This window comes from Coenobita brevimanus, chromosome 27 (genome assembly GCF_032717465.1).
Source record: "Coenobita brevimanus isolate Jiangsu-jjx chromosome 27, ASM3271746v2, whole genome shotgun sequence".
NCBI lineage: Eukaryota > Metazoa > Arthropoda > Malacostraca > Decapoda > Coenobitidae > Coenobita > Coenobita brevimanus.
In genome coordinates this window covers 33,015,173-33,039,399 of record NC_136980.1, presented here as the reverse complement: position 1 = coordinate 33,039,399, position 24,227 = coordinate 33,015,173, and positions in this window count along the sequence as shown.

Below are 24,227 nucleotides of genomic sequence, written 5' to 3'. Positions count from 1 at the left end.
TCAATTTTCGAAACTTCAAAAAATGGCCCCAGTGTCGCCCTGGCGTGCACAGAAAATTCCAGGCCTTCGGCCATGGATGGGTTATAAAGGTTAACGTTTTAACCTATCACCCAGCATCCAATGGGTTAGTAGAGAGAAAAAACAAAAAAGTATTAGATATGCTATGACACATTCTCCATGAAAATTATGCAAGCTGGGATGATTGGATTCCCAGAGTAGATGCATCAATTTATGGATCTATAAATAAGTCTGAAGGAGACACACCACATTTCATTATATATGGGACAGATAAAAAAGTACCATATGAAATTCATGGTGAAAATCTGCCCATATACAACAACGATGATAACCCTAAACTCCGCTCTACATGAATTCCAGGATATACACAAAAGAGTGAAAAAAACAATTATCGATGTCTAAGGATGAAATGACGGAGGCATTTAATAGAATGGCAAAAGAGTCTCCTATCAGCTTAGGAAACCTTGTCTATGGTGTCATTCATAAGAGAGACAATAAATTATCCCCGAAATTTGAGGGCCCATACAGAGTAATCAATAAGACAGGAAACAAAGTTGTAATTAGGTCACTGTCAAGCGGCGAAGAAAAACAAGTTCATATTGACCATTTAAAACGAGTTGCAAGAAAAAGTAGCCAATAATTATACAACCTCGGATACCACCGAAAAACCGATCATGACTCACGAAACCAATCAAGAAGACAACAGTAATTGCAAAAATAAATTAAGGTCACATACCAAACAAACATAGGTGCAACTGTTCCTAAAAATGCTGCAGTACAACATTTACATGATTTAGATATCGATTTAAACTCCTTCTATAAATGAAATAACAAGCAAGTTATTGTTCTCCGTTAGCCAACCATAACGCACATCATCACTGTCATCGACCACAGCATGACTGGATTATGAAATTAATATATTTTTTTTCTTTTTGGTAGGCAACGATGAAGGGACCTATACCATGAATTCTCCTCTACATAGCAAGAGGATATGCTCACTTAGACCCTCAACATACAGTACGGCATGGATGCCTCATAGCTCCAACGGCCACGATGTCAATTGTGAAAGATGTGATGAGTACTGAAATAAGCTTAGACTGTTTATACGAATTACCTACTTATTTAGAGAACATTGCCAAACCAATGAGAACCCTGGACTTCATGATAGGAGGCTATATTTCACAAACATAAAACAAAGGAAGTCACTGAAATAGTGAAGTTAGTGAAATGGAAGATAGAACAGGCTAAGTCAATTATGCTCATCATGGTCCAAGATCTCCCATCACATGCAACAGAGACATTGAGTGACACGAACAACATCACACATACTCGCCAAAGGCGCGGTTTGTTCGACCTGGGTGGTGCAATTCTTGGGAACATCTTTGGATTGGCTACAGCGGAAGACCTTCAAGAAATAAACAACAAATTTAATAAAATAGCTCAGGTACTAACATACCAAAACAAGTTTGTCGTCGGACAAAACTCAGCAATGAAGATAATTGTGAAAAATCTGAAAAAGGCAGAAAGTATAACTCACCAGAGTGTAGACAAAATAAATGCCATGGAAGGGAACATAACACTTTTCCAACACTTCTCCATCATCACGGAACCTATTGACACAATTATTCTCCAGCTAGGTAACACTAGAATTCGTTACAGGGCACTTATGCAAGGAATTGCAAATGCTGGTAATGGTAGGATCACAATTGATCTACTTCCAGTTCATGAGCTACATCAGATAATTAGTAAAGTCATACATAAACATGGTTTGAAACCTTTGCTCCGGGGTAGAGATTTCATATTATCCATATTCAGAAGCAACACTAACACCAGCATTAGTAGTAGTTCATGTGCCATTCATAACTGACGACCTGTTCACCGTGTATCAAAAACACCTCTTCACTTCTAAGAATAATGACACTTTGGTCATCATCAACATCGATGCAAACACCGAACTCATCATGGTCTCCAAGAGACGGAACACTGTCACTTTCGCCAGTGAATCAACGACTGAACGAAAGTGCCGTACATCCTTACATGTTGCTCACCTTTGTCCTGCGTACAACTTCCAGCCTACTGGAACAGTCCCTTGTGAAATGGCTATCATGAGACTTCACGACATTCATCACCACTGCAACTTCAATTTTCTCCAGATACGCATTGGACACTCACAGTTTTTTTTTACTACACTCATAACACATCAGTTTAAATAATCTGGCCAGATATACCACCATCTCATACTTCAGCATCAGGATTATACATACTAGTAGCACCAGACTACTATGCGGTACTTACACCATCCATGTCCAATTTATCAACGATCAGTCACTACGCCATCCTCAGTCATACACACAAATATTTCCACTTTCTACCTAATATAGACTTAAACATCAGCACAAGTATTAAGTTGACTTCCCCTAAGTTTGAAACTATGCAACTAATCAATGAAACAATGAAGCCTTAGGAATATAAGTTTGAGTATGTTCAACCCATATTATGTGTATAACCCAGCACCTACTGTCTTTATAATCTCTACTGCATTTGCAGTAGTGCTGTTGGCAATGCCCAGAATGGATGCAAGAATAGCAAACTTGGAGTCTGTATTTACTGAAGGAAGAGTAAACACTCAAGTGAGACCCCCTGATTGAAGTGTAAATATTTTGTAAATATTGTTAATTTTATTATAAAAAAAGGGGGGACAAGAATTGAATTAATATTATCATTATATCTATTTAAAATACAAACTTATTAGTAACTCTTACTATAATCTTAACTCTGAACTATTTCTTGTATATATGTGCCTGTTATACATACACATTTTAAAATATGTAATACAATATTCCATACTCAATTTAACTATAGTGCATTTGCTCCATTATGTATGCAATATGTTCTTAGAATATTATTAGGTCATTACAATATTATCATGAATATTATGTCTACTCAGTATTATAATCAATATTATGTATTAAGAGATTAGAGCATGTCAATGATGAATGCTGTTGGAGGATCGCCAGCTGGCGTGACCGAGCGATGTCAGGACTCCATATTATAATAATACAACTCATAGCATGACAGACAGATGCAGGAGTCTACATTATCACATCTAGATAGTGTAACAGATTGGAACACCAGTCAAGGTGTGGAAATAGGAAATATGTCAGCAAGAGACAACCAAAGGAAATGTGTTTGCAATTTCAGCAGGAAAGGAAATGTGTCCACATTTCAGTAAGGAATGCCACACGTGCACTATGTCACCGGAAACACTACATACACACAGACACACACAAGACTCTAGAACAATCCCCCATGTACAGTACACATGACACTAGCTCTCCTGTATGAGAAGGAAGGAATTAGAGAGGCAGAAAAGGGCTAGCCATAGAACCGAGAGGTTGTGAAGAGAGGAAGAGAGAAGAGGGGTCCAGCAAGAACTTAGCTAATAAATTACGTTCCTGTGTAATACATACACTACTCAACTTAAACTTTTCCCTGAAGATAATAAACTATGATCAAGACCCTGTATCCATCTTTAACTTGTCCTGTCTTCGAATACACGATAACTAAAACCAATTCTCAAGATTTACATATTACATGGTCAAGATACCACACACACACACACACACACACACACACACACACACACACACACACACACACACACACACATATATATATATATATATATATATATGTATATGTATATATATTGCAGTAGCCATACCAGGGAACAGAGAACATTATGAGCCTAGCACTTGTGTTACAAGTTGGGGAATGGAGGTCCTTCATGATAGGAAGTGTGGATCCCACACAGCACTGAAACAACCTGCAAACGAAAAGTACAAACACACTCTACTCCTCAGGCAAACGTGGGTCTTGCAGACCCGAAATGCAGCATCTGAGTGATATAAAACAAAAACAAAGGGAGAACCGAAAGTAACCCCACTATACCTTGCAGGGACACAAAAAGTTAAGAAACTATTGAGAAGGATAGGGATCCTAGGCAACTAGAAGTTACTGAACTAGCTTAAAGGCATGTCGACCAGGTCTCTCAGACAAGGGGTGTTCCTAAGGAGGGTTGACTGAATGAGAAAATCTTAGTTGGGGTATCATAGGTCTGAGCGAGATCCACAGAAAGTATAATTCAGTTGCAAGATAGTAACCACCTATTTTACTGCAGAGGATGAAAGAGTGGCGTAGGATTTCTAATTGAGAGAAAGCTTGCAGAGACCATTGTTAATTTCAGCAGTGTGAAAGACTGGCATGGATTGTATTTAGACTATGTAAAAGATACTCCCTGAAATAATACAAGTATAAGCACCCATGAAGAATCAAACATTCTCTGAAGACATCCTCCAGAATATGGACGAAGAAAAGACCAGATATACTATGCACGTGGGAGACTTCATTACAAAAGTTGGCAAATTGATAAATGGAGAAGCTTGAATGGGAAAACTCGGAGTAGGAGAAAAGAATGCCAGTGGTGAAATTGAGGTAAACTTTGCTGAAATGTATAACATGAAAATGATGAATACATTGTTCCATAAAAGATCGGGGAGAAAATGGACTTGGAGAAGCTTGAATGAGGAAACAAAGAATGACACTGAATTCATTATAACAGATAAAATAAAAATAACACGATCACGAATGTTACGGTTATCAACAGAGTAAATATAGAAACTGACCGTAGAAGGGTAAGTTGCACAACGTTATTCATTTTGGAGGCAAAGGAAAAAAGTTACTTGGACATGAAAAGATATGCCCAATAAAGGTAACAGAAAACAAAGCTCCCTGTCAGTTAGAAATAAAGTACAAATTTCAGGCCGTAAGTTGTACCGAGGGCGACATTGATGAACCGAACGGTAGGCTAACAGAAGTGTTAAGGGAAGCAGTAGATGTAGTGGGGAAACATTATATAGTCACAGTCACCAGTTATTCTGAAACGACCCTCCAGCTCATGAAAAGAAAAAAGGAAATGAAAGTAAAAACAATGGAAGTTGAAATAGAAAAAGCAGAATTAAATGAGCATATTAACAAGAGACAGAGAAGAAATAAAAAAGAGAGAAACATGGATCAGATTAAAAATACCATAAAAAAAAAAAAGATAAACTACGAATGAGATCCAAAGAAAAAGGCACTTGAAGTGCAACAAATTATATAACTGAAAGACAAAAAGGTGAAGACATCCAGTGCTGAGAGAAGATGGTGAAGAGAATTGAAGAATTTTACAAGGAACTGTGTGCATCAGTGACAATAATACCTGCAGCTAACATTTCAAAATTTCTCAAACGAAAATAGCAAAGATAAAACTAGATTAAGTAAATGTTTCTCTTAAAAGTATGAAACAAGGAAAGGCCCCAGGAGACGAAATAGTAACAGATTTACTGTTGGATCTAATGGATCATTAAACAATGAAATTGAGGAGAGGATTAGACAGGCTTGGCGAGCTGTTGGAATGTTGAATTCTCTTTGGAATATTAATATGCTTTCGGCACATACTAAAGTGAAAATTTACAAGTCTATGGTTAGACCAGTTTTAATTTATGGGCATGAGTCATGGTACAGTACGATTGCAACAGATCACAAAGTATTAGGATTTGAGAATAAAATACTGAGAAGGATTCTTGGGGTAAAGTGGCAAGACAAAGTTACAAATGAAAGAGCAAGGGATATTACGAGAGTGGAACCAGTTAATGAATATGTGAGACTGTCTCGCTGGAAGTGGCTGGAGCACATATACAGAAAAAAAGGTAGTTTAATATAGGATGTCCCAGAGTGGACTGCTAGAGGAAGAAGAGGTAGAGGTAGGCCGAGGGAAACCTGGTTGAGGACAATGAAAAAAGAAGCAGGAGAGGAGTGTTGGTGGGACCTGAAGGAGATGGCAAGAGACAAATATTGGTGAAGAGAGATCATCGAAGCCATATGCATCCCGTGGGGTGTCACAGGAAATGATTGATTGATTGTAGGAGTAAAGTTTAAAACGGACTCGCTTACTTATTTATCCAATGTGTAAAGAAACAGAAAACTCCCAAAACATGGTGAAATACAATAGCTATCTGCTTTACACGAAAGGCAACGGTCAATTTATAGTATCGGTCCCACAAAGATTTTTTCATCCAATCTGGGTGTTTCCAATTATTTTTGGTGTGATTCGTTCGATTTTGACCTTCATTTCTGTTGGAAATCAATAGTTTCTGAGATGTGACCCATTTCCTGTTATCACAGAAACTACTGATTTTTGACAGAAATTTAGGTCAAAATCATCAATAATCACACCAAAAACCATTGGAAACACCCATGTTGGATGTCGTTTCAATACTGAAGCATTGGAAAGAGGGCAGGGTTTGAAGTAAGTAAAATAATCATAACCTAACCTAACCTAAACTAACCTAAACTAACCTAAACTAACCAACCTAACCTAACTTAACCAACCTAACCTAACCTAACCAACCTATTTTAACCTAACCTAACCTAAACCCCCCCCCCAACAAGGCCTAACTTACCTTACACTGGAGATGGTGGGTCAGACTCCACTGGCAGCACACCCAGAAATGCCTTTTGTGTTGCAACTGTAGTCGTACGTGACAGTGAGGACACTCCACCTGACTTGGAAGGACGCCGTGCCGATGCAGAATATCAACGGAAGCCTCAGGCTCTTGGTAAAAGCCTTGAATATCTCTCAAGGCTTCAGAGCACACTCAATACATGTGAGAGACATGGCAGGACTGATTCTTGAATCTGGCGGAGTGCGCAAAACTTTGCTCATTGGCGGACTGAAATTAAATGTGATTGGTTGATGAAGAGGGAGGGATAGCTGTGATTGGCTTTCATAAGTCACGTGATTCCAATGCTATCAGGTCGGTGTAAAACATCATAAAATGCAAATATAACGCTTTAAGATACAGTATATATAATAAGCTGACAACAATGTAAGAGGGACTGAAGCTGCTACTGTTGGTAAACATGGCTGCACAGCTGCACGGTTCAGGCTCTTGCTGTGCTGAAGGAAAAAATCAGCAATCTCGTAAACCTTTCTTTTCCGAAAGCAACGACACATCCTGGTGAGTACAACACAATGAGGTGCATGGGCTGATAGGTAAAATAAGTTCGAGTTTTCTGTGGGACCGATACTATAGTTTGACCAAGGCAACTCACAACATTTTAGTAACTATCGATCTATTACCATTCTATAAGTTATTTACAAACTCTTTACTGAAGCAGTTCCAAACAGATTAACAGCAGTTCTGGAAGAAATTCAACTTTGTGAGCAACCAGGACTCCGAAGTGGGTATTATGATTACTGATCACTCACACACAATGAATCAGCTAAATATGAACAGGAGAAGGGAGGTTAAGAGACTGGTGAAGGAGTGTAAGAAGAAAGTGGATGAAGAGTTTGGGAAGAATCTGAGTGTGAAATGGAGGGAGAGTAAGAATATGTTTTGGAAGGAGGTAAAGAAAGTAAGGCAGTGTGAAAGGGGAAATAGTAGGGGAGTGAAAGATAGGAATAACAGCTTGTTTGTGAAGAAGAGAGAAATTGAGGAGATGGAAGGAGCAATTTGAGGATTTGTTGAATATAGAGAGTGAGAGCAGTGCGAGTATAAGTGGTTGGGGAATGGCTGGGAGAAGGAGATGAGAGAAGGGAGGAAGAGATCAGTAGGTGGAAGTAGTGGATGCGATGAAGAAGATTAAGTTGGGAAAGGCCCCAGGAATTGATGAAGTGTGTGGTGAAATGCTTAGGTATGGGGGTGAGATTGTTGTGGAGTGGATGTGGAAGTTGTGTAGATTGGCTAGGGAAGAGGGAAGGGTTCCAGAGGATTGAAAGTCAGGTATAACTGTTCCTTTATACAAAGGAAAAGGGGAGAGAGAAGTATGTGGTACCCATAAGGGTATTTGCCTTCTTAGTGTGACTGGTAAAATATATGGTAGAATACTCATTGATAGGGTTAAGCATATGACAAAGGAGCTAGTTGGAGAAGAACAAGGGGGATTTAGGAAGGGAAAAGGGTGTGTAGATCAGATATTTGTTCTAAGATGTTTAGTGGAGAAGTATCTAGAGAAGGGAAGGAAAGTGTATGCTGCCTTCATGGACTTGGAGAAAGCTTATGACAGAATAGATAGGCAAGGTAAGTGGAAGGTATTAAGAATATATGGAGTGGAGGGGAAATTGTTGAGTACTGTGAAGAGTATGTACAAGGGAGCTAGGGCTATGGTGCGAGTGGATGGTGAGCTGAGTGAGTTCTTTGATCTCAGTGTGGAACTGAAACAGGGGTGTGTGATGTCTCCATGGCTGTTTAATATATACATGGATGGGGTTGTCAAGGAGGTGCAAGGTAGGGCAGTGGATGTGGGGGTGGCTCTAATGAATGAGGGTGAGATTTGGAAGATTCCGGTGTTGCTGTTTGCTGATGATACAGTACTGTTGAATGAAGATGAATTGGAGCTGCAAGGTTTGGTGAATGAATTTGGGACAGTGTGTAGGAGGAGGAATCTGAAAGTTAATGTAAACAAAAGTAAATTTATGGTGTTGGAGAGGAATGAAGTCACAGAGTGTGCAGTGAGGTTGGATGGTGAGGATATGGAGAATGTGAGTGCATTCAAGTACTTGGGTAGTGTGATGAGTAAGGATGGAACTTTGGGGGATGAAGTGCGTGAAAGGGTACAGCAGGGAAGGAAGGTTGTTGGTACACTGAAAGCAGTGATGAGAAATAGGGAGGTGAGTATGGAAGTTAAGAAGTCACTGCATGATAGTATTGTGATCCCTACCCTGACATATTGAAGCGAGGCGTGGACCTTGCAAGAGGGGAACAAGTCAAGAGTGAGAGCAGTGGAAATGAGTTACTTGAGAGGAGCATGTGGAGTGACGTGGAAGGACAGATTGACGAATGAAGAAGTGAAGGAACGTTGTGGGGTGGATGTGGATGTGGTTGAGAAGATTAGGAGAAATACACTGAGGTGGTTTGGACATGTGAAGAGAATGGAGAATGAAAGACTGACTAAGAGGGTGTATGTAGGTGAGGTGGAGGGAGGGAGAGGGAGGGGTAGACCGAGGATGAGGTGGAGGGAGGGGTAGACCGAGGATGAGGTGGAGGGAGGGGTAGACCGAGGATGAGGTGGAGGGATGGAGTTGAGAGGTATATGAGGGAGCGGAGGTGAGTTGTGGGGAGGGTAGTCAAATGGTGGATGACAGAGCGACTTGTAGGCGTTTTGTCTGCGGCAACCCTTTGCGGGATTAGGGCGTCGGGCTATAGATAGATAGATATATAGATAGACTATGCTTAGGCTTTGTCGGTTACGAAAAGACCTCTGATTCAGTGGAGCACATAACTGTCAGTTCATTGCGGGAGCAAGGAGTAAACAAGAACAATGTAAAACTGTTCCAAAACATTATTTTAAAATGGGGGAACTGCTAAAGTTAGGTTGTATAAAGACTCAGAAAATTTAAAAAAAATAAAGACTGAGAAAGGTTTCCGTCAGGGAGACAAAATTTCGCCAACATTATTTACATCATGCCTTTTGTCAGTAAGCTAGAATGGGAGAACCATGCAGTAGACATAGCTGAAGAAAACTCAAACTTTGTATCGTTTACAGATGACATTGTCTTGATCTCAAAAACAACAGAGACATTGCAACATTTTTAAATGACTTGGATAGAAGTCTCAGATTAGTGCTAAAGACGAAAACTAATGCTTAATCCAAATACACCAAAGGGCACAGCCAAAATAATAAAAAAAATTCTGAAAGAAGTTCATGAGTACAATAACTCTGAGCACATACTACAACTAAAGAAAGACCATGATAGCAAAATAAAAAGACGCATTACAAGTAGATATCATGAAAAGTAGCTTGCCAGTATGTATGAAACGAAAAGTATATAACTAATGCATAATCCCATCAATGACGTACAGCTGGGAGACCTAGAAATCGACAAAATCAATGGAAAACAAACTTATCCGTTCTCAACGAGCAGTGGAAAGGTCAGTGTTGGGAATATGTATGAGAAACAAGAAGAGAGCTTGGATGAGAGAGTATAGTAAAATCAAAGGAATTATAGAAATTATAAAGAACAGTAATGGACGTGGGAAGGTCATTGTAGCAAAAAGAAGACAGAATGAATGGAGCGAGAGGCAGAGTGAATGGACTCCAGAGATTGCAAGCGTAAGAAAACAAGACCAGACAGGATATGGAAAGACCTGATAGAGAAGTTTGTAGGCAAAATCTGACAGAGACTGCCTCGTTCAAGGAATTCATGAAGAAAGTTGGGGGAGACGTTGGTTCAGCAGTGGACATGCAATGGCTGCTGCTGATTACCCTATATATATATATATATATATATATATATATATATATATATATATATATATATATATATATATATATATATATTGTTACATTGCCTATGATTTCATCATCCTTTGTGTAATTTTAACGCACAGTTGCTGCATGTTTGATCACGAGCGTGTTCTGCCTCAGTTCCCCCCTTCTACCGTTATAGTAGAGTAAGTTGTCCTTTCTGTTGTTCAGAGCGGGATTGTCAACTCTTTGTCCCCATGGCTTCATTTGCGCGTCCTTCTTACAAGTTGTATCAAGCTCTGCTGGCCCCTATATAATGAGCTCAGTCTCTGCATCATTGCCACTTAGATCTGCTCCTCATTTTGTTCACAGCTCTGTCCTCCCCTGTACAGTTATTATTATGGTGAGTGCTCAAGAAATCTCCAAACATCTAGCAGCTGTGTGTGATTTGAGTATAACTGTTGTTGCATTTTTTCTTGTACTGTGTAGCATAAGGTTAAATCTTAGGCCTAGTGAGGTTTTTGTGATTGATGTGGGGTTTTATGTCAGTCATTTTTTATAATAGTTTGTATCTGTAATAATTTATCTTGCATTAACTGAGCATTACTCAGTGTATTTTCATTTTATCAGGGCTGACTTAGGTAAATTTACTCTTGCTAATTTCGTGTTAATAGAGGTTATTGCAGTTAACCATATATTTAACCTTTTTTTTTTTTTTTTTTTTTTTGCCATTACATTATCCTTATGAGTCCTGAATGTTTTGTTGTTAGTTTGAGCATTAAACTTTAACTTGTAATTTTACCTAACTCTTTTGTTTTGAACCTGGAACTTTACGGGACAGTAGTGACTCTTAGTATTCTCAATGTGTACATTATCTTTCTCTGTTCCGCAACAATTGATATATATATATATATATATATATATATATATATATATATATATATATATATATATGTATATGTATACATAGAGAGAGAGAGAGAGAGAGAGAGAGAGTTGATAAATGTATGTGGTTGTTTATTTCTTTATACTATGTTGTGTGTGTATGTGTGTGTGTGTGTGTGTGTGTGTAAGCTGTGTATTTCGGAAGTCTGTGTATTTCGCGAGTGATTCAGTGAGGAAAATTTTCTCTACCGAATTGAAATTTGCATCTTGACAAGATAACAACTTCGGTGTAGCTGGCAACTTCATAAGTGACTGAAGGGCACACCTTTATAGTACTACTAAATAGGCATGTCAGTGCTTTGCTTACTTGTATTTGTGTACTTATTGACATATATACTTAATGTGGACAGCGAGCCAGAGAGACATTCTCTCTCTCTCTCTCTCTCTCTCTCTCCATACCTGTGTGTGTGTGTGTGTGTGTGTTCCACTGCTCATATAGGAAGCACTCAAAGTGCGCATACATCCGCCAGTGCCAATAAAACTAAAGCTTTATTGCTGTAATTCCTCTTTCTACTTGAACAATACTATTACGGTCTCATATACTCAACCAGTTAATTTTACGGTCATAATTCATCGTATAATAGAGTCTCACAGAGTGCATACCTCCTCCAAAGCCAATAAAATTTCTGATTTGATCCTCTATATTTATCTGGATTCACTATAAAACCTAGTTAACTCTTCTTTGACTAACTTCCCACCTTTACCTCCCTCCCCTCCCCTCGCCTAACCTCCCCTCCCCCTTTCCTTCCCCTCCGAGCTGTCAAATCTAGCTAATTTTCGTTTCGTTTCGCTTCGTTTTGTTTTTGAAGGCTCCAACACGCTTGCATGCATCGGCATAAAATAAAATTTCTTTTTCGAGTGGGTTTCGAATAAAGACAGCTAAAATAATTGTAGTGTGCATATCTTTATGCAAAGACACGAATAAATTACAGGTAATGATTAAAAAACACTCGCCATAAAGAGTAAAATAACGCAAAATATTCGAGGCCGGGGAGGTAAAGATACTGCATGCTAGGGGAGTGGGGGTGGGGGGATGTGGGCGGGAGGTGGTAAGGCCAGGAGGGGATGGATGGGGATGGAGGGATGGGAGGAGACCACCACAAGACACAAAGGAAGGGCCTTAGTGGAGTACAGGGACATGGAGGGAGGGTAGGGGGGAAATACCTTCCCCCCAGATGACTGGGGGGTGACATGGGAGGGGGTGATTCATGAGGAGGGGGTGGGAGGGATGGTGGTGGTGGTAAGAACGGTGGGAGGAGGGTAGTAACAAGGTAGTGGGGTAGAGGGACTTGGCGAGAGGGAGGTGTAGGGTACACCCCCACTGCCTGGTTACGGGCCTGGGTCCCCCCTCCATTGTGTCCAACACTTAGTTCTGATTGGTTAGAGGCCATCTACGTCACAGCTGGGGTGCAGGCAGCTATCACCAGTTTTTTGAGGATGTTGCACGATCGGTGTTGCTCGTCCTTTTAAGAAAATGCTCAAAAAGCTCGATCGATGAGCTTAGTACTCGTACTTTAGGGGTAAAATGCAGTATAGTGTCACAGAGGGCGACCTAGCACCCCCAGAAGGAGCTCACCGAGGAGCACCAACAGCGCGCCGGGACTCAGGGCAACAAGGACATAAGTCCGCCCAGGCCACGCGCCCCTATGACCCAGAGCTCGCCCGCCGCTACTATAGCAGGAATACAAGACTTCCTTCCAGGCGAGCCATCCCCAACCAACTTTCGGGTGGAGCTGTAACTCCAGCTCCAGTCAGCATCCCTAAGATGGACAGTAGCCTCTCAACCCTTCTACAGGAGACGGCCTGCAGCCGCTTTGGAGGAAAACAGGAGACGGCCTTTAGTTTCTCCCGCCTTCGTCAGGAGACAGCCTGTAGCCACTCTGAAGCTGCCCCTAATGAAATGGCCTGTAGTCACTCTGAAGGTGCCCCTAATGAGACGGTCTGCAGCTGCTCCAGAGGGAATCAGGAGACGGCCTGTAGCTGCTCCAGAGGGAATCAGGAGACGGCCTGTAGCTGCTCCAGAAGGAATCAGGAGATGGCCTGTAGCCGCTCCCGCCTTCGTCAGGAGATAGCCTATAGCCGCTCTGAAGGTGCCCCTAACGAGATGGCCTGTACCTGCTCGACCCTCCTACAGGAGACGGCCTGCAGCCGCTTCGGAGGCAAACAGGAGATGGAAACTAGGCATTACTATAGGCATAACACCATATGTAATTGAATGACCTAACAATATTACCACTGCATAAATATATGCATTTGTCTGTTGTACATACACATTTGTGCCAATATATTACTACAATATGATATACAATATTCAGTATTTTAATACCATGTATTTAATCCATTATACATACATCACTACAATGAATTATATTTCTACAGTATTTTTATGTCTCTACAATATTGTTATGAATACCATGTATTAATAGGTTATAATGTAATTAATTACTACAGGCTGACGTAGGTACGCCAGCTGGGGCGTGACTGAGCGATGTCAGGACTCTAAAACCTCATAACACTACATAATAGCTAGTAACGTACATATGTAATCTAGAGGTTAGATGAAAGTCATGTCTAGGGCTAGAGGAAGTGGTGTTCATGCAATGCCACAGACAGCAAGGTGTGACACCTGATCAGAAAGTCCAAAGGCTCGGGAAAGTTCCACACAACCATGCCTTACGCATGACACAACCAGTCATATACAGGGAAAATGTGAGACACAGGGCAGAAGGGGTTTTAGGAGAGAGAGGTACGGTGGGAAAGGCAGGAAGAGAGCACACAGGTTAGCCAGTAGCTCTCACTAGTACGCTTTGCCAGACTCACTCACTATTACTCAGTATAACTTTTGAGATATTCCCTTTGAAGAAAATAAACTACAATCAAACCCCAGACTCATCATTATTTATCTCCTGCCATCGACGACAAGTACAACGAACATTTTCTCCTTTCGTAAAATCCCTACAAATCAACACACTGTCTTAATAGCTCGACGACGAATACGATATATCTACAATTACGAAATATTATACGTGAATTGCATCTCTAAATAAACATGAAAAATAAACTGATGATTAGGCCTGTCAGGTGAAACCATAATCCTGGCAGACTCAATGGCATGTAAACGAGTGTGTGGTCTATTTCACCTGGTGTGTGACTGACGGTTTTTCCTCTTTTGTGCTTTTTCTTTCCCTGCTTTATAAACCCTACCTTATCCATTTATTATGTTGGAAAAAATTTGCTCATAAGGAATCATGAAGAGGAAGGACTGATCGTGACTTAAGGCAAAAGGAAACTAATCTGAAAGAGCTGAGAACCATTAATCATATGCTGACCACATATAATAAAAAGTATTGCATAGGAAAGGGATCCAACACCACTACAAACTAGACACAGTTTGAGAATAAGTCTGTGTTAAGAGACAGCATTTCCCTCTAGCTGTAGTTTCTGCCTTCTCGGGGGAGATTTTTTTCTTTTGCAGCCAATTCCTCATAGCTCAGAAGCTGAAAACAACAATACCACAACTTTGAGCTCTTTCCATAGCACTTCATCGTGAATACCTTCATGTTCCAGTTTAAATTTTTTGATACAGCTCTCATTTCGACAGAGAATAACGCCCTGGCATTACTAAGGAAAGCGATCAATCTTAGAGCGGGACACAATCTCCTGATGGTGGATGAGGGCGATAGAGGTACAGACTAAGGGGACACACACACACACACACACACACACACACACACACACACACACACACACAACACGGAGCATCGGTCACATCCTTTCCCTCTGCACCCTACATCATAAAACCGACACCTCCCCTCCCCACACCGCGTCCCACCATCACCCACGTCTTAGCCCCGCCGCCGAATCATAAAACGAATCTCGGATAATTATTGGCTCCTGTACTGTAGTCCGTGATTTTGATTGCCTATGACTCTCGCATATCAGTCAATGGGTACTGAGGGCGATATTAAAGGATGTGCATTTTTTTTTTTCATGTCTAAGTTGTATTCACTGTGCTCTACTAAGCCAAGTACACCCGTCTGGCAGCATTAAGGACAAATATGAATAGGCATGCTTGGGCTGAAGGGACTGAGCCATAGAGGGTGAAGATATGTGCAAACCCTCATTATACTGTGGTCATTAATGAAACAGTTAATGACTTTCAATAGTTTGACAGCAAGCGGTGTTGTACAGCGTTTCCTCAGCGAGTTAAAAAAGCTAAGTACTCCTTCCTCTCGTCGTGAAGTTAACCAATGACTGTCAGAAATTTGGCGTTTTTACTATTCCCTCTCCTCCTCAATTTTAGTTCTCCAGTAGGATGACGCACCTTTTCATTTAACTTGAACTCACTTGTATTTAGATTAGGAGAGAGATCTCGTATGAATGGGAATAGTGAAGTATGTATCTAAAATTTTATTGTGTATGGTTAAATATAGATAACATCGCTTACCTGGCTTCATTTGAACTGTTCAGGGCTGTGGCAGAGGACTTTTGGTTCCGTTAATCTCTCTGCAGTTAACATATTTCACAAAAGCCTTTATCTTCCAGAGAATATGAAGCTCTGGCAGCAGTGTGCGTCCCGGGGCTGCCAGGCAAGCTAGCAGTATCTGAAATTCAATTATTGCTTCCCGGCGCCTAGCACGCAAGGCGACTGCCTTCTTAATACACAATTTTCCATCATTTTCGACCATTTACGTCAACAGGCAGGACGGAAGACAACCATTGTTACAGGTGATGGTGGAGGCGTTGGTTCTTGCCAGACGAAAGGAGAAGGGAGGTTACCAGTCTAATGAGCAACAATCAAGTAATGTACTTTTTTTTTTTTTTTTTAACACGCCAGCATCGCTAATATACGCGGAGGAATACTGCCGCCAGAACAGACAATTGGGGTCTATGCTTTCCCCTAATCTGTTGTTATATTTTTCTGATTTTTTTTGTTATACCACTTCTCTTACTTTATTCTTTACTGTTAGGATATCAAGAGTTAAAAGCGTAGCCTAGGATCGTCATGCTCCTGATAAGGCACTAAAGGACTGGATGATAACAAGACATGATTTCCATCTGCTGTCTAATACATTATTTTGCTGTTAAACTTTATGACAAATGTTAAACAGTAATGTAGGAAAGCGAGAATTAGAATGGATGGTGAGAACTTAACTTTGCCTCCTTAATGTACAGTAATACAATATATTACACGTGGTTAAGTGTGTTATGGTCATCATCATCAGTTACATCGTCACCATTATCATTCAAACTATATTTCCCACGTAAGAGATGGGGAGAGGCATGAACAAGAAAGAAAGCATTAGTAAGCTCAAAGGTAAGAGAACTACCATATGATGCGCCCAGTGAAATGAGCCACACAATCAATCATACTTCATTCAAGTCTTTGAAGTCCTGACGCCATTCAAAAAACAAAAGCTATATCACTTTACCTATTTAGTTAACGTTATAATGTGTTTGGATATAGTCATATCGTCGGTCACTACGTAACAAAGGATGCAATGTTTGTCATGTCCATCTTCGTACATACTTCATCGATTCATTCATTTCGATCTCATTTCGACGCCTTAGCTTCAGAACCTTCATACCTCACTTCTGCACAAAACATTTGCCATACCTAACTACCATTTCCCTTGCCTACCATACCTTCTTACACCTTCAGATCCACGCAACCATACTGAATCCAGTAAATATATATAATACATCATCATCATCATCATTTTCCGAACCTCTTTTCCCACCTTAGAGCAGAGTCTGGAGTAGCAATGTCCAGAAAACCCAAATTTGCCCAGTCCAATAGGCCACGCTTCCATTCGCTCACCATTGAAGCCCATGGAATCCTGGCTCTATCTAATCCGCCAAAAACATTCAACACGTTCTGTAGCTTCACATAACTTATCCGATAGAGTCAGTCCGGACTCTGTCACGTTAAAAAGGGGTGTCAAATCCCAGATCATGCGCTTCTCACAATATTCATCCAGCCAGCTCGATCTCCCCAGTCCCGTAGCCTCACCGACTTCCAAACCTCTCTTCCTCACACACTCACCCACCATATCCCTCCACCTTATCCTTGGCCTACCTCGCCTCCTATCTATCTATCTATCTATAGCCCGACACCCTAATCCCGCAAAAGGGTGGCCGCAGACAAAACGCCTCCAAGTCACTCTGTCACCCACCATTTGACTCCCCTCCCCCCAACTCACCCCCCCCCTCCCTCATATACCTTTCAACTCCATCCCTCCACCTCATCCTCGGTCTACCCCTCCCTCTCCCTCCCTCCACCTCACCTACATACACCCTCTTAGTCAGTCTTTCATTCTCCATTCTCTCCACATGTCCAAACCACCTCAGTGTATTTCTCCTAATCTTTTCAACCACATCCACATCTACCCCACAACGTTCCTTCACTTCTTCATTCGTCAACCTGTCCCTCCACGTCACTCCACATGTTCCTCTCTCCTCTCCCTCCTTCAAATTCGCTCAGATATACCTTTTTCACCACTCTATTGTTATCCATTCTCTCCACATGACCATACCATCTCAATACACTCTCTTCGATTCTGGTGTCCACAGACTTCCTCACTCCACATCTTTCACGAATCACATTATTTCGTATCCTAACCGCTCTCTGTACTCCACATACATTCCTCAGCAGTCCCATCTCCATTGCTCTGACTCTTGACTTTTCATTTTCTTGCCACACCATAGTCTCACATCTGTATGTTAGAGTTGGCACTAACACACCTTCATGTAAACCTCGTGCAGTTGCAACACTCAAGCCTCTGTTTTTTATCAAGACCTTCATTGCACCAGCTACTTTTCTTCCTTGTCTCACTCTACTTTCCACTTCTTTTGTACATTTTCCTCTCTTTTCTATCCCTGTACCCAGGTATATGAACTCTCTCACCAATTCCAGTCTCTCTCCTTTCACTGCAGCATTGCACTGGGAGTCACCTTCTCTCTCAGTAACCATCACTTTACTCTTTTCTACATTTTACTCTCAAGGCACGACGCTCGCAGACACCAGCAAACCTCTGTACTAGTCTACCAAATTTTTGTCCGGTATTTGTAAGTAGTACTGCATCATCAGCATACAACAAATTTGAGATATTCCATCCATCACCATTCATTACCAACGCCATCCTCCTCTCCATTACTCGTGTTTTTACTTCTCTCATCACCCGAACCACATATATATTAAACACCCTTGGGGCATCACACAACCTTGTCCACGCCCACACCGATCTTGAACCATTCACTTAGATGCCCATTAACCCATATGCATGCTTCCCTACCATCATAAAGTCTCTTGACAGCAACTAGCACCTTATTATCTACACCGGACATACGCAAACCTTCTACAGTCCTTCTTTGTCTACTGTACTTTGCCATGTACTTTTTCCAGATCTATGAATGCCATAAACACCTTATAGTCCTTCTCACATGCATTCTCCACTGTCTGCCTCACTGCATAATATATTTGATCCACACATCCTCTGCCACTCCTAAAGCCACCCTGTTCACCACTCACTACGACTTCTGATCTCTCTTACGCTCTGTACAATAATTCTTCCACATACCTTCCCTACCACACTAAATAAACTTATGCCACGATAATAGTTGCACTCACTTCACTCACCTTTATTTTTGTACAGCAGTACAATTACAGCCTTTTTCCACTCTACAGTCGCAGTTTCACTCATCCATGCCTTATTACATATCTCCAACAAGCACTTCATTCTCCACTACACTTAAGTATCTCTGCATACACCTCATTAACCCTAGATGCTTTCCCATTTTTCAGCCGCTTCACAGCACTCTTCACGTGTGCGAGGGTCACGTTTCCTGGCACTGCATTACTGCAGTGGCTCTTCTCTCTCTGTTCCCATTCATCAGGCTTTCAAAATATTCTTTCCATCTGGTCCTTACTTCATCACCGTGGGTTAATAATCTACCATCTACATCCTTCCCACCTTCACATTTCTTTCCGCTTTCACTGCTACATTTCTGCATCTCTTTCCAGAATAACTTTCTATTTTCAGAGTAGTTTGCATTCATTTTTCTTCCTAGATCATTATTTACCTCATTCTTTTTCCCCTTCACTAGTCTCGTTACGTGCTTCTTGCTTTCAGTATATTCAGTTTTCAAATGAACCCCTGTCCCGTAACTTTTTTTTTTTTTTTTATGCGAGGAAGAAGGAACCAAAGGCCATGAGCCCGCAGTAACAGTTCCCTCCAAGAGAAAAACAAAATACAATAGAGAGCCAAATTCAAGATCCGATCATTTTGAGATGCCTGGACACACTGCGTTTGAAAGACTGGAGATCATAGGCAGCAGGAAATACAGACAGAGGGAGACAGTTCCAGAGTTGACCTGTTGCATAAATGAAAGACTGGGAGTAACGGTTAACTCTTGCATTAGAGAGTTGGACAGAAAAGGGATGAGAGTTTGCTGCCAGACGGGTGCTACGCGCCCGTCGTAGAGGTGGAGGAATGCAAGCATACAGTTCAGAGGAGCAGTGACCATTAAAGTAGTGATAGAAAAGAGATAAAGATGCAACAGTGCGGCAAAGAGACAGAGGTTGAAGGGAGTCAGTAAGAGGAGGAGAGTTAATGAGACGAAAACCCTTTGACTCCATCCTATTGAGAAGAGCTGTATGTGGGGAGCCTCCCCACACATGAGAGTTGTACTCCACACAGGGGCGGATAAAACCCTGTATAGAGTCAACAATTGTGCAGGGGTAAGGAAAGAGCGGAGTCGGCTTAGCACATCCAATCTCTTGGAAGCAGATTGTACAAGAGATGTAATATGATCTTTCCAAGATAAGTCCCGAGTAAATGAAACCCCAAGCATGTTCAAGGATGATGCAGGATTAAGCTGAATATTATTAAACATTAGTGAGTATACCTGTGGAAGATTTTGTCGGGTTGATAGGTGTAAGAACTGAGTCTTAGATGAATTAAAAACAACCACTTCTTCCTCTTTTCCTCCACTGCTCTCTTAACCTCTTTATCCCACCATGCAGTCCCTATATGCATTCCACAGGCTGTCCAGGTCCATTTAATTCCAATTCACTGATTCTAACTCCTCCCCTACTTTGGTCCTGTATTTGTCTGGCAGTTTTTTTTTTTTTTCCCTCAGCTTCTCGACTTTCAGTCTTTCTCCGTGACTGCTCCTCTCTCTCCTGGTCCACCTCACTTCTCTCAGATTAATCTTGCATACCACAATCATATGATCTGACAGACATCCACATCGTCCTCTCACGGCCCTAGTATCAGCAACCATTCCCAGCATCGACCTCTCTACGAGCATGTAATTAATTAGGCTCCTTTCAACACGATCCCCGTTCCCTCTATTCAGTGTATATTTATATTCATCTTTGTGTTTGAAATATGAGTTATAAATCCACAACCTCCTTTCCTGACACATATCCTTCAGTCGCTTCCCATTATCATTTTCTCCTGGTATTCCATTATAACCCATTATGTTATCCTCAGGACCAGTGCCTACTCTTCTATTTACATCGCCCATTACGATCACTTCATAGCTCCTGGGTATTTCTCCCACTGCTTCATCAAGCTCATCCCAAAACCTCTCTCACTCTCTCTCTCTCTCTCTCTCTCTCTCTCTCTCTCCTGTCCTCACATTGTGCATACACTGCAATCACCGCCACTTTTACCTTCTCAAACTTGAACTTGAATACATACACTTCGAGCTGACACATTTGTAATCTCTCATTCCACTCTGCCACACCTCACTCATCAACAAAGCAACTCCTTCCTTGCCTCTTCCTCGACCATCAGTACCCGATCTTACACTTGTCACACCCTTCCACTCCTCCACTTCACACCCTTTAATCTTTGCTTCACACAATGCGGTCACGGCATATCTCGCACTCTTGAACTCATTCACCACTTCCACCCTCTTGCTCTCATTCACACCTCTCACATTTCACATGTCTATGCGAAACTCCCCATTTGGTTGGGGTCCTGGGCAGGTATTGGGCCCTCTGAGGCTCTCCGAAACAACTGCCATGGTTAAGTGATTTTAGATAGGGGAATCTGGGGGACACTAAACCCGGCCAAAAACCCTGGTTATATGGTTACCACCCAGTGTAGTAAATGGTTTCCTGGGTACAGGAAACCATTTGGCTTGTCACTCATTGTAGAGCCATTAAGGTATCCCTACAGTGACTGAGTTAGGATGTTGCGTGAGGTGTATCAGGAATGAGTGTATATCTATATCTATATCTATATCTATCTATCTATCTATATATATATCTATCTATCTATCTATCTATATATATATATATATATATATATATATATATATATATATATATATATATATATATCATCAGCCATTACAAGTCCACTGATGAATAAAGGCCTCCCCAACCATCTCCATGAATTCCTTGACTGAGCCAATCTGTGCCACGTTTTCCCTGCGAATTTCTGTAACTCATCTCTCCACCTCCTGTCTGGCCTTTTTCTGCTACGCTTACAATCTCTTGGTGTCCATTCAGTCAACCTCTTGCTCCATTGGTTATCCCTTATTCTTGCTACATCCTGCCCACCTCCATTTCTGTTCTTTTATAACTTCTATAATATCTTTGACGTTAGTCTGCTTCCTCACCCAAGTTGATCTTTTCTTGTCTCTTAAAGATGCACAACACTGACCTTTTCATTGCTCTTTGAGAACGGATTAATTTATTTTCCATCGATTTTGTCAGTTTCCAGGTCTCACAACCACACGTAATAGATGGAATTATTCATTCGTTATATACTCTTCATTTCATACAAACTGACAAGCTTGTTTTCATAATATCTCTATGTTTACAGAAAGCTTTCCATCCAATTGTAATGCGTCTTTTTATTGCGTTATCATTATCTTTTGTTAATTTTAGTATTTGACCCTCGTATTTGTACTCCTCGACTTCTTCAAGAATTTCTTCGCTTATTCTGATGATGCTCTTTGGTGTTTGTGGATTAAACATTACTTCAGTTTTACTCCAGTTCATCTTTAGCCCTACTTTGAGACTTTCTCTGTTCAGGTAATTCAACATTTCTTGCAATGTCTCTGTTGTTTCTGAGATTAGAACAATGTCATCTGCAAATATTAAATGGTTTAGCTTTTCTCCATCTATGTTCACGTCTTGTGTTTTCCCAGTCTAGCTTTCTTATAATACGTTCTAGGTATGCTGTAAATAATTTTGATGAAATTGTAGCTCACTGACGCACGCCCTTTTCAATCTTAGTTTTTCCGAGTCCTTATGTAATTTAACTGTAGGAGCTCCCTCTTTATATACGTTTTCGAGCAGTTTTACGGTGTTCTCATTTACTCCTTGTTCTCGCAAAGAATTTATAATTGCTATGGGCTCCACTGAATCGAAGGCCTTTTCGTAATCAACAAAGCTAAGTACAGTGGTTTATTATATTCTGCAGTTTTCTCAATCAGCTGATTCATTGTATGTAGATGATCAGTAGTCGAATACCCGCTTTGGAATCCTGTCTGTTCACGAAGTTGGTTTTCCTCCAAATTTGTTGTTATTCTGTTGGTAAGGACTTTAGTAAAGAGTTTGTAAATGACTGATAATAAGCTAGTGGGTCGATAGTTACTAAGATCTTTTGAGTCACCTCTTTTGTGAAGAAAAGTAACTACTGCATTATACCATGTTTTGAGAATTTTCTTCTTTTTTATACTTTGAGTAAATAAGTGAGCAAGCCTATTTTGTACTTCTACTCTTGCATCCACCAGTAAATCTACTACTATTCCCTCTTCTCCCGGAGCCTTCCCTCTTTTCATAATTTTTTAAGAGAAATATTTACTTCGTCTGCTGTTACTTCTGATATTTCACTTGTGTCAACTGAAAAGTTAGCTATTGATATTACGGTCTTTGATGCATACAGTGCTTTGTAATATTCTTCAACTCTCTTCACCATCTTATCTCTGCATTTGATGATCACCGATTTTGCCTTTCAGTGATGTAATATGTTGCTTTCCTACTGCCATTTTACTTCGGACCTGTTTCAGACTTTTTTTCTTTTTTTATGGTTTAAGAGTGTTGTGGTGGGGCATGCAGAAGAGGTGTGTTGTGTGAGACGTGTGGGTAGTGGTGTTAGAAAAGGAAGTGAATGGTGGTGTGAGGAAGTAAGTATGGCTGTGGCTGAGAAGAGACGTGCATATGAAGTGTGGTTCCAGAGGAAGGATGAGGTGTCATATGAGAGGTATAAGGAAAAGAGGAATAGGGCGAGAAGGGCTGTGCATGATGCTAAAGTGGCAGCAGATGAGAGGTGGGGTAGACGGTTGACTGAGAATTTTCAACAGAATAAGAAAATGTTTTGGAAGGAGGTGAAAAGGGTGCAAAAGGGAGAGTCTGGGAAGGAAGAGCGAGTAAAAGCAGAGGATGGAAGGATGTTAATTGAGATGGATGCAGTAAGGAAGAGATGGGCAGAGTATTTTGAAAGATTGTTAAATGTAGAGGAGGAAAGGGTGGCTGAGATTGTGGTGGATGGAAGGGTGCAAGGAATAAATGTGTTGGGAGAGTTGAATGATTCTTTGATCACGAAGGAGGAAGTGCAGGAGGCAGTAAAGGAGGTTGAAAAAAGAGAAAGCTGCAGGTATGGATGGGTGTGCTGTGGAATGCCTGAAGGGTGGTGGAGCGACTATTGTTGACTGGTTAGTAAGATTGTTGAATGTGTGCTTTGTGGAAGGTATGGTGCCAGTTGACTGGGCAAGTGCTTGTGTGGTTCCATTGTAGAAAGGCAAGGGTGATAAGTATGAATGTACGAGCTTTAGGGGTATAAGTCTGTTGAGTGTTGTAGGTAAGGTGTATGGAAGAGTGTTAATTAAGAGAGTTAGAGAGGGTACAGAGGGAGTGATTGGTGATGAGCAGTGTGGCTTTAGGAGAGAGATGGGATGCGTGGATCAGGTGTTTGCCGTGAGACAAGTGTGAGAAAAGTATTTAGCGA